The sequence below is a fragment of the Pomacea canaliculata genome, linkage group LG12 (genome assembly GCF_003073045.1).
Source record: "Pomacea canaliculata isolate SZHN2017 linkage group LG12, ASM307304v1, whole genome shotgun sequence".
NCBI lineage: Eukaryota > Metazoa > Mollusca > Gastropoda > Architaenioglossa > Ampullariidae > Pomacea > Pomacea canaliculata.
Window position 1 is genome coordinate 21,136,801 of NC_037601.1, and position 12,511 is coordinate 21,149,311.

Sequence of the window (12,511 nt, forward strand, 5' to 3'; positions counted from 1 at the left end):
ATGTACAACCGAAAAGAAAAGCTTGAGAGGCCGGAAGAAATTACAATAACCGAGCTATAACTAAAGGACGTGTGATGTCTTTCCGGATACGGAGTTCTCGCCTTGGTACTAACGAATTTAAAAGTTTGGAGAAAGGAGTTAGTGGGGGGAATCTGTCCAGGAATTGAGACGCCAGGGGAAAAGATGAGTTAGTGATGGTTAGGAAGTGTGTTTCCTCACGAACCACGCTGATGTGTGTGTGTCACACGCCCCCACACTACACGTGTCAGTAAACCGTGTGTGTCACACGCCCCCTACACTAACACGTGTCAGCAAACCTGTCCACAGAGAAGAGGAGTGAGGGTGAACCTACTTCTAACCCAGCACCGCCCAAAAAGGAAACAGAAACATGTCTCCTCGTCTGCCAGACTCTCACCGCCTTGCAGGCCGTCACGTGTTGCTTGACGAAAGCATCTCATGACATGCAACAGCGAAAGTTTCACTGACAAATATAAATATTCACAATGGGTTTTTCGTCTCCTTACACACAGACCTTCCAGCATGGCAGTTAGATCAGACACTTAAACTGTATCTTTAAAAAAGGTCAGCTCTGCGAGTGAGAGAGAAAGAGCTGGCAACAACTGGAGTGATGTCACTTAAATGACTTTAAACATTCTATTAAAGTGCTAATTGTTGCCAGCAGAATAAACAAGAACTATCCAATGATTCAATAAAAACGAATAGTGCACGGCTTGCACACAACACTCGTCAAAGGCACGTCACGAGGTTGACCTCTGCCCTCGAAAGCCTCGATCTAAGGAAGAGTTAAAGAACGAGATGCTAACTCGCACGGATACATGTCTAATTAGTGTTGCCTCTAATCCCACGAGAACACCAACATTCCACTGCGGCGTTAGTGGTGCAAGGGGCACCCCAGTGTGTAACGGGGCCTGCAGTGGGCGAGAAAATACGAGAAAGAACGAGATAAGAGTGTCGCCGAGACAGATTTCTTTGCGGGGCACAGTCTGGAAAGGGGAAATGTTATCAATCCTGAATATTTCGTAGCAGGTGAGGTTTGAGTAGTATTTGAAAGAAAAACTCACAGTTCTTTAAGGAGGAGAAACAACAGCAGCCACTCCACCAACACCAGGAGTTCGACAGCATGACGAGGTGTCTTTACTATATAAATGTTTACCAAAAAAAAATATTTTTTTTATTTTTTTTTTTTGGGGGGGGGATATTCAAACAAGCTGATGCATGTCTTCACATGGATCTCCTGGAATTTCTTAATTGTCATTAAAGTAAATGTGACCCAGTGAACTTGCCTCTACCCTGAAACCTGGTCGTCGTTGTTCACCTACGATGTTGGTTTCATCAATTCTGTCATTGATACGTTTGTTGAGACTAAAAATATACATTTTACTGCAAATGTTAAACAGAGAAATACCATGGTAATTATCTGATTGATCCACGTCTGGATAATGGTTTCAGTCCGTGCATCAGGAAATTTTCCATCACCGGAAAGAAAAAGACCAAAAACGGAAAATAACGGTTAAGGTATGCTTAAAATGTTCCACAATCAGCCCATCAGGCTCTTGCTGCTTTGTTATTCTTCATAGATTGGACTGCCCCTACGAGTAATAGGATTATTTAATTCTAGGCCATTATCATCGTCGTCGTCGTCATCATCATTGGCATATGTAACATTGGCGTATCCAGCAAATTATTTCTATTATCAGATGAAACAGTTAACCTTGTAATGATTCACGATGGCATTCACTTTGTCCCCCTACACCTACCTTCAAACTTGTATCCACAAAACAACAAACCCACTGGTCTTGAAGGCTCTCCTGTAATCGGGTATAAATTGTAGGTTCTCCGTGTTTCTCACTTCGTCGTTTGATAACATACATAAATTTTCAACATAACGGCGAGCATATCACATCCCACAGACGAGGACATGACAACCTCACACTCGATGGTGACAGTTAGAGGATGCAAGCCATATCCATGCCGACAGGAACATTCATTTTCATAATTTTTTTTTCATGAATTGCTACAAAAATAAACATTTTAAACCTGGCTGACTGCCTGCTGTAATAACATAATCTCAAAGGGTCAGAATATGGTTGCAGGAAATTTGTACCCGGTATAAAGCAGACACCCCGACACATGCACGTGTTGGACTCTTGGGTAGCTAGGTGTCTGGGATGCTGCTGTCGACATTGTTTTTTCTTCTCATCGCCACTCGATCTGACAAATGCAGGAGATTAGCAGTCGATTTATATTTCTCCTGTTTCTCTCCTCCACTTCTTTGTGGAGGAAGATGGCGAGGGTAAGTTTCGGATGCATAAAACTCCAGGAAAGCTCTCACATTTCAACCGATTTATAAGAGTTTTGGCCGAGCCGACCAGGGGGAGGCCTGAATTATGTCACACGATAAGAGCACGTGCGATCAAACCAGTGCCACGGGAGGCCCCGACAAGGTATTATTAAATCAGTGAGAGATGCGTGCACAGCATCAACCGTCGGCAGGTGTCGGCGATGGTGTGACGTACACTGTCCCTGCGTTACATCACTCGTCTTTCTAATCCTTAAACATAAAATGCAGTGCCAGCCCCCAGCAGACACACACTGAGTGCAAGGTCTGTTTAACAGTCCCTCACTCCCTCGGTCATTAGAGGATATCGATACAAAAACAAATAACAGATACTAAATAATAATACAAACATAATAATAGTCACAGTAATAATAACAGTAATATTTATTTTTGAATCCGTGTCAAAAGGACTAAGAGCTCATAGCAAAAACACTGAATCACACATATTGTTTGTTAGGTGCTGTTCAAATATTTGTTGATTAGATGTTTACTTTGGTGAGGTGCAGGAAAAACACTCGTACAAGCGTCTAGAGAGGGAGGGCGGAGGTGTAAACTTATTTTTCAAGGGCAAGAAAATGGGCCTGTAGTGAACATGCGCAGTTAATGAACGCTCACATCCCTGACCTGTTCGCAAACAGGTTCACTGAACCTGATAGGCCTGTTTATTTACGCCTCGTCACTGCTGATGCACGTTGTTGCCTGAGATACAAGTAGGACCCAGGTAAGGGCATGATGAGAAATGAGGAGCAGGAAGTTAGCGAGTGCGCATGTGCAGGGATGACACACCGAAAACCCAGAAGTGCATTAAAGAAACTCGCTGGCAGTCAAACAAAGTCATCTTGTGATGAACTCACAGACAGCAGTACATGAACGATCCTGTCCTGTTGTTGTGTCACGTGACTCATTTCACCACGAAACACCAAACAGGACGGAAAGTTGGTGGCAGGGGAGAGAATCGGTGTTTACTAAGCGACTAGGGCTATCTCAGTGCAAAGCAACTAGTCCTGTAAGCAGATACCACTAATTGTATGTACACTGTTGGTGTTTGCTAGCAGACGACATCCAAACTCAAGCTGTTTCACCGCTGCGCCACCGGGGCTAGCCCTTACCTGTGTTTTGCACGTCGTGGCAGGTGATGTGAATCACACACAGCTTTTGATCAGACGACAGAGACCCCCTCAACCCACTCACTAATTCTCTGCTCGCCCACTATCTCCAGGGAACATGACTGGCGATGTTCTGCCCGAGCTGATTGTCGTCAAACCTCAGGAACAAAGCCTCGGACTCGCACCTGTCGGTACCCTAGTCCCCACCCTTAACCCCTCCCATAAAAAAGCTGTGGATGTGATGAGATTTCTAAAGGTTGGGAGGTCTGTGACGGATGGAGGTAAGTCTGGTGGAGTGTGGGGACGGGTGGCACGGGTAGTTTGAGGGACTGTGGCCACCCGCAGCCACCCGCTTTAATATTCATAGAGCAGTCCGCTGAGACTCGGGTGCGCTTGCCAGGCCATGCAGCAATACCCGGCATGTGTCCTCAAAGACGCCGTCCGTTTCAAGTAAATTGAGATGGAAATTACGACCTCATCAAGAAATATGGCTTCATTTTGCAAAGGTCTACATTTGATGGTTGTTTTTATTAACATTTCCTGTTGGGTAATGGATTAAATATCCCACAGGGTCCAAGCGGTCGGAGTTATTTCCTTCCACCCGCAAAATTCATTCAGCAACTGTAAGCAAAACGGTTTTACTATTTCAGGAGATTATTCGGCGGCTGTTAACTAAATGGTTTTTCTATTTTTAGCTCATCATTCAGGGGCTGTAAACAAAATCATTTTACTATTTTGAACAAATTATTCTTCGTGTGCGGTTATTTTTTCCCCACCGGCGACAAGCTGAGTTCAGGCAATAAACCTAGAGAATGGAGTCAGACCCTAGGGAGAGCAAAAAAAAAGAACTCTTATGATCAGTAGTGGGAACTAAACTAGCGAACTAAACCTTTTTTCCGGTAAATCACTCTGTAGTGAACCTTCACACGTATAGATATCATTTCTCTCTTCCTCTCCCCCCACTGCATTTAAATGTGGACTTATCCAAAATGGATGATAACCGTGTCTGCTAAAAATAATCCAACGATGGTGGAGTTGAACAAAATGCATGGATGCTTGTTCTATCTGATCCACTCGTGCCTGACTAGGGACGGGGTGATAAGAGGTTTCTGTAAAGGTTTCCTATTTTTATTTTGTTTATCTGTGATGTACTGGCGCATAAGCATGAGTCACGGTTGATGAATCCAGTGCCACCAGGGGCAAGGGCCGGGGGTAGTTAGTTCTCGCCTCACTGAGACAAAGTGTCACCAACTTCACTCATGACTGGCCTACATCCCCACTTGCGGATTTGTTTGTTGTTCTTGTTGTTTGTTTTTTTTTTTTTTTTTTTTTAGAATTTTTGTTTTAGAAAATATGACCTTATTTGGAATATTTGACTCGAGTCATGCAAATCTTTGCCAAAACTAAGTCACACAAAAGTGTAATTAAAAAGATCCTTCAGGCGCACACTACACACACGCACGCGCACACGTGGCACGCGAACCCTTTCACTCATGGTTCTCCCCACTTCCAGCCTCCACGCACACGCTCCCCAGCTTATTTTTCTTGAGACACTTTATTAAATGTTTGAAGACACAGTGGCAGGGAATCACAGTCGCTGATCGATGTGCTGGACAAACAAACAAACAAACCGACCTGACCTCATCTTGATAGCACGTGCAGTCCTCGCGCGTCACTGCGCGCGCTATCGTGAACAAGCAAACAGCCAGGTGAGGCCTTGCTCCCTCCCACCTCCTCCCAAACTAATCTAGTCTCTCCCTAGTACCCCCGACTAACCCAGACAAGTGAAGCACTACGGCTGTACCTCAAAGTTTCTAGAAAAAACAAACAAACAAACAAACAACTGAAGTTCGGTCGTCATTGGCGCATCGGGTTTTCATAAAAGCTAAAAATTCTCGTTTCACTACATTACTAGTTAATGAGTATGTCGATGTAAGGGTGATGATGGCGAGAGGTGATGGTTGTGGCAGAGACTTAGAGAGTGTTGCTCATCAGCATCTCATGATATCTACCTGTCAACGTGTCACTGGGCATGCGCAGTCGAGGTCACACACAAAGCCCCAAGGGTCTGGGGCAGAGCGTACTCCACACCCTGCTAGAGTCATTAGCCAAGTGGTTATCGCCTAAACGGTCAGCTAAAACGTTTCCAATCTAGCTGCCAGCTAAGCCCTAATCACACTCCCCCTCGCGCTGCACCTGTTGACCCGCAAGACATGTGGGGACTGACCGTCACGCTGGACAAACAGTCCCGCCGCTAAGGGTCTGCTTGAAAAGATGTCAAATCCTGTTTCTATGGGATAAATATCAAGACACATTGACACACATCCTCTATCCACCCGAGTCCACTAAGGTAAACACACAAAACGCGAGCACGAAAGCACGTACACATACAAATACACTTTTCTGGGGAAAGTTATCAGAGAAGAGATAAAATCTGTTTGTTAATGCAAACCACCTTCTGCCTGGTGGATAGCTGACCCCTAGTGCACTAGCCTCAGGCTATCAGGTCCGTCTCGCTCCGCCCAGCACTTGAAGCACGCAGGGGAGGTCAGTCAGTCTACGGGCTGTCAAGTGGTCAGCAGCTTGTCTGAGTTATCTTCTCACGTCAGCAAGGCCAAGGGCTGGGCAGAGAGAAGACGAGCGATGCAAGTAGACAGAAGGACCATCAGGACTATCAGACACGCGATTTCTGTCAGAAACACTCCGGTGTTTCATGTGCATGCGTGTGACAGAGCATCTGTGCCTGTATATGCATGCGTTGGTGTGTGTGTGTTCCAGTGCGTGCGCTTCAGTGTGGACTTTGAACGAGAGGTTGCCACCCTCTGACCTCTCAATGACCTTAACGAAGATTTCCAGCTTTGATAGGTCTGATAGGGGCAGTTACATCTAAAGCCCTCGCGACACCATTGCGCATGTCCAAATATGGAGAGACGCGCGTTCTGTGTGACGGAGGTTGTGGTTCGCATCTCCTGTCCACACAGGATGACAAATCAACCAAACGGTGTTTTTCTTTCAGTTAGTTTCAGTTTTACACCATGTAACTCTTTTTTTCTTAGAGACATGTTGACACACGAGCTCACCAGAGAACACGTGACAATATGGACAGGAGACTAACAGGTCAAGGACACTGATATATACTGTTCATCGTCATCGTCATCGTCAGCAGTCGGACATGGAACATGCCGGTCCAGCCGTGGGGCAGACCTCTAGTCGGGGGCGCTCGAGGGTTCGTCATTTGGGCCGGTCACGTGCTATGTGTAGCAAGTTTTTTGGGTAGTCTGTCCTCCAGGGACACTTGCAGGCTGGCGCCGTTAGGAGTAAGCAAAGAAGAAAAAAGCCGCCCAATGATAAATTGCTGATTACCTTTAAATAAACTTCCTAGAAAAAAGTTTGCCCTCTGATGTCACGCAGCAGGATGAATGAAAACAGCGTGGAAAAACCAATCCCTAAATTGCAAGGAAATGGGGAAACGGATTCTGTACAATTTGACGAACAGAAGCTTTCATAGACAAGACAGGGCTGCGGATCCAGGCTCCGTGCAACAAGTATTTAAGCAGCTCCTGGCGCAGTGAATAGGTCCTGCTTCCAAGTGAAACATTTGCTTGTGTGACATGTTGAAAAATGATGGTCTTGTTTCGGCTACTCGATGATGGAGTCGTCAGACCAACCGCCACCCCACCTCCCCCAAAACAAAACAAACAGTCTTTGCCCTCGCTACACCTCGTCCGTTGGATGGCTCTCAGAAGCAACATTAGTGCGCGACAGGAATATATTGGAGGGCAAGATCATGTTTCGTGTGAAGGGAGAGGCACGCGCGTGAGTATAACGGGATTTATTTCAGGTAACCAAAGGGCCGGCAGATGTCGCACCCTGTGACAGCAATCATCATTCGTCTGCCAGCCCCTGGCTGCCGTTCTTGACTCCCTCCTTGTACCTCACCCTAACCCCCTTGCTACCCCCTTGTACACGTGTACGAACGGTTGTTTACAGAATGTGCGAGCCTGACAAGTGAAGCCCACGCACGTGCATCACGAGACTAATCTGGTCTGCCAGCTGTTGCTAAACTTACAGCAACTTTGTAATCAAAATGTATCACTCATCAGAACTGTTTGCTCATAATTTTTTTTCTCTCTCTCTGCGCGTGCCTGTGTGCTTTTCTGTGCGTGTGTGTCCTGTTTGTCAAGGCATTACACAGCCCTCGTGACTATCTACCCCAGCACCTTCCTGTGACAATTAAACACCCAGACTGTGCTGAGGTGAGCTTCCGTCATGGACCGCTCTAAACATTTCCACAGGTCATCATTTCTTGTTGACCTCTTGGTCTTTTCCTTCTTCCATGTTTGTGCCCCTCTCCTTGCCCTGGGTTGTGAGTGTAAATCTGTCTTTTGCCCTAGAGAACTGTGTTAAGGAGCTGCGCCAGCTTTTCTTTGCCTCTGATTATAATTATAATTGTCTTTAACAGGATGTAGCTTCCGATTTCTTAGGGTGCACTTCTTTGTTGTTTTCTTCAAAAGACGATTTCTTTCTGCTTCATCTTCAAGTGAAATCCAAACTTCTGTACCTTTATTCGAGTTTGACTGCGTGTGCGCGCTTGTATTCTGTGTATGTGTGTGTATATTAACTGATGTTGTATGCCGTTCTTTTGTTATTTATTTCAACAGTAACAGTATTCAGCAAAGGATGCCACCCTGACAGGCCCCCGCTTGTGGGTAGGATGGTCTACCAGGATGAAGGCTACTCACCTGAGAGACCACGATGCCGGTCATAAAGCTCATAAAGCATAAAGCAAGCAGCTTCTATATTTCACTTTGAAAATATCTTGAAGGGCCCCTTTAAATTCTGTAGGGCAAAGAAGAAATGCGATGTCAACAACCGCGAAATCCTGTTGCGGGATGGGCTTGAGGACTGTCTCTTGACCTCATCCATCTGGCCATCCTGTTTATACTTTCTGGGTCTGTGTCGACACAAGCGTCTCTTTGGTTGGTGCTACAGCTGGGTGATGAATGCAGTTGGTGCTGCACTCTACTCATCCTCACATTCACAGTCAAAGTGAACAACGAGGGTCAAGTGGTCTGAACATTCTACATACTCGTGAATGTAATTGAAATCAAACACTCGCTTTTACAAGTCTGATTGAAGTGATGAACACGATTCTATCAAAGTGGTCACAAGCACTTTCTCGTAAATTAGGAAATAATTTTGGAGTGAACATTGCCAGTAGAGTAATAACCGGGTAGAATCATGATACGCAAGCTCATGGTAATGGACGGGAATCTCGTGTTTCCTTGCCGCTGGTTAACAAGAGCTGGTAATAACACATCGCAGCAGTCGTCGACATGTTAACGATCTTAAACATAGGGGGAGAAAAAACAAATACAGGAGATCTTCTTCCATTCTTTGTTTCCTAGTTTTTTAAAGTTTTTTATGTACACTGACCTTTCACATATTTTTATATCAATGATGCGAGCGGTCAGGAAATGCGAAATGCTTTTTTTGCTTTTTGGTCCAAAGACTTTGATATCCAGTCGATTCCAGTGTCAACTGATGCGAAAGGTACGAACTGAGAAGGCTAGAACACGCGAGTTAGTGAACAAATCAATGAACGAATAAACGAATGAATGGATGTACGAACGAGTGAATAAATAAACGAGTGAATGAACCAATGAATGACAGAAATGGTGGGGAAACGACAGAGCAAGACACGTGATAAGACTGTGGCCGATGTTAGGCCAAGTAAAGATAAGCAAGGTGGATAAAGATGTCGGAGCATGTCTGACTGCCATGAATGTTACTGATTATTTTATCAGACTTCCCGATGCTTCATGATGCTTTCTACATCTTCACCAGACCTTGTGCACGCTTTCGTTTGATTTTAAGGGAGATGCAGCAAGCCGCCATCTCTAAACCACAGATTCATGGGATAGCACGCTGGTGTCGAGACAACAGCTGCAGCAACATCACCGCTTGTCAGTTTGTTCACAGTTAACAGCCAAACTTTCAAAAGAAGAAGAAGAGAAGGAGGAAGAGAAGAAAAAAGGTTTTCCAGCTTTGAGGTGACTTCTCAGTTCCATATCTACGTCCAGTTTACGGCAGGTTTACGTCCTACAAACGTCTTCCGCACGTCTGGCTTTGATTCTGTAACTTCCTTGGGGAGTGCATGGCACTCCCTGAACATACATCGCGCCAACCAGACTCAGCTTTCGCCTCCATCTTCTTTTTTAAATTAATTTATTTCCTTTGATTTATTTCTATTTTTGTAGCCAGCCCGGCACAGCGCCATGCAGTATATTTGTTAACTTTGTAGCCCTGTGGTCATAAATCATGGCAAGACAAGGGAGGAACAGGAACACTGGGATCTGCTATTTTTAATTGTATTTTCTTAGACTTGCATATTCAGGTAAACAGCTCTGTCTATGGGGATATGAGTGTGTTTTATTTTTTGTTTGCTTGTTTGTTTGTCTGACTGATTGTTCTCCTCCACACCACAGTTATCAAAAAGTGTTTTATACTCTGTGGTGTAGTCGTTGCACGAGCGTGTGTACTTCTATTACAAACAGCGATGAGAGAATCATTCTTGAAGCATCTTTAAGGAGTAAGAAGGTTGATAACAACTTGCGAGCAGCCTATAAATAGCTGCCCTTTGACATCACGAAGGTGGTGTGTCATGATCCACAGATGCCGGACAAGTGGTCTGAGGGTAAGTGGCTTGTGGGTTAGCACACCACAGGCTAAGTTAGCAGACGTTAGCACATGAGAATATCAGGACAGAACTGCACACATTTTTATATTGTGTGTATTTTTAATTCAGTTGTGTAGGTTGATAACACCACCCGAGCCTTTTTTAACTGTTGTTATGAACCATGAGTATTTGTAGAAGTGAGTTCACAGTCAGTCCATGATGTATTTACACCAGCCTCTGCATCCACCAACTCGCCCTGTCGACACACTTTACACTGGACCTCATCGACGGCCAGTCAAGTGCTGAAGATACAATCAGAGAGACTTACTGAATCATTTCCGCAATAACACAGACCGGAAGTGAAGGTGTCAGCACTCTCGTCCCCCCCAAACGTCGACCAAAACAGGAAACTATTCGAAGGCGAAATATGAGCGAGGTCCTCATGGCCGAGGAGTGGCAGTGTTTTCTTCATTCTTCCTGTCGCACTCTCTGGTGTGCACGAGACCACGTGGTCAGTGTGTGTCCCTGGGTTAGAGAACAACTACTGAATGTGGTCAGATTCTCATGTCACCATGGAAACATTAGTTCCTCGTGCTCTGTCGTCAGATCTTCAAAACCGAGAGTCGTCAGAGAGACTTGCGAGGTGACCTCAGAGTTCACACGAGGACCGGCTTCCTGTTGACATCGACATCACACAATCGTCTTACTTCTCAACCATTGAATTCTTTTTCTTCGCGTTCTCGTGTCTTGTTTACAACCATGCTACATTATCGTCTGCTTGTCATAAATAATCTTCTTGTCGACTTCAAAGCGAGGCCAGACTCTAGAGTCGAGACAATCAGATGGGTTTATCTCCCAGGGCTAGGTAAAGGACATTCTTATCGGGATTACATGGATTTCTTATATTTCTGTAAAGGATAAAAATGGGCTAACTTTTGCCTAGGGATTTTTTTTTTCATCGTCATGTAAAACTTTTCCAAACTTGGTCTAACTGAAACAAGTTCTCACCTAATGTTGTCGATATGATTACAAAATGCAAAACGAATTTACGAAACCTGTTATGATTGGCCAGTTGAAATCCATGGAAACAAGAGGAAATTACTACAGTATATTTCTGGTGACAAGCATGTACAGCATCAAACTTTTAAATAAAGATTTAAACCTTGGAAGGAAATCCTCAGAGACACGAGGAGAGATGTTAGCACCACTTGGACAGTCAACCCTCCCGGGTATCGGTTTCTTTTCCTCGTCAAATTTAAATTCAATAAAATCACATTAAAAGAAACAACACTAAGATAGATAAGAATTTATTTATCCCAGATAAACTAAAGGCAGTGATTAATTAACACGTTCATTTACCATATAATTAGCATTGTTAAGTGAGGACGTACGTGATAACCACGAACAGCGATGACACGTGATCAGCTAGTGAAGGTTCCTGTCATCACGTGACCAAAGCAAGTCAAGCAAATCGCAAATACTGGTTAGTCTAGTCAGTGAGGATGCTTGCCTAGATAGCAAGGAGATAGCTAGTCCAGTCAGTGAGGTGATGATTGGAAAACTGGAGAAAGACAACTCCGAGGGTGACCCCGAAGGTCAGTTCACAACAAAAACTGTCGTCGTCTCCCATCTCCCCATCCCATAATACTAGCATGCAGCTGATACAGCTTTGCTTCTGTGAGTGCTGTGACAAATAATTATTATATTTTACTTTTTTTATACTGCCAACTGTCATGTTTTGTCCAATGTAAAATATATTAAGTCTTCCTCTTAACTCATCTTTCTCTCTGTCGTTTTGTTTCACTGCTCCTTCTCTCCTAACCTTTATTCTCTCCCCTTCTCTTGTCAGACATGCGCAAACGTCTGTATTCAGTGCACACTAGGGTCAAGGTCAAAGTACCTGACCTTTGGGGATCGCGTCATGGGGTCGATAGGGGGGAGACAGGCTAACTGTCACATCATCCGGGCACTTACTGTAGAAGACCCCCCCTACCCTCATTCGCCCCTATCCCCACCCCTAGAACTCGTTCTACCCTGGCTCTGGCTTTGTCCATGGAAAGGCTTTGTCTTGGCGACTCGTCTGCTGGGTGCACTGGCTGGAGGGAGAGGGAGGGGAGAAGGGGGAGCAGGGGAGCCCTGGGTCAGGGTGACTCGAAACCCTCCGTGTGCAGCTCCATGCAGTTCTCGGAGATTTATGAGCGCGTGCGTGCGTCCATTGAGTGGAACTAGAATTCAGGTCAATGCAAGTGTCACCTTCCCTTTCTCTGTCTCTCACAGAGAACGAGAGAGACTGGGGAGAGATTCGATTAGTGTCAGTGTTTAGGGGTTATAGGTCATATGAAAGGTAGATGCTACATACAGGGCAGT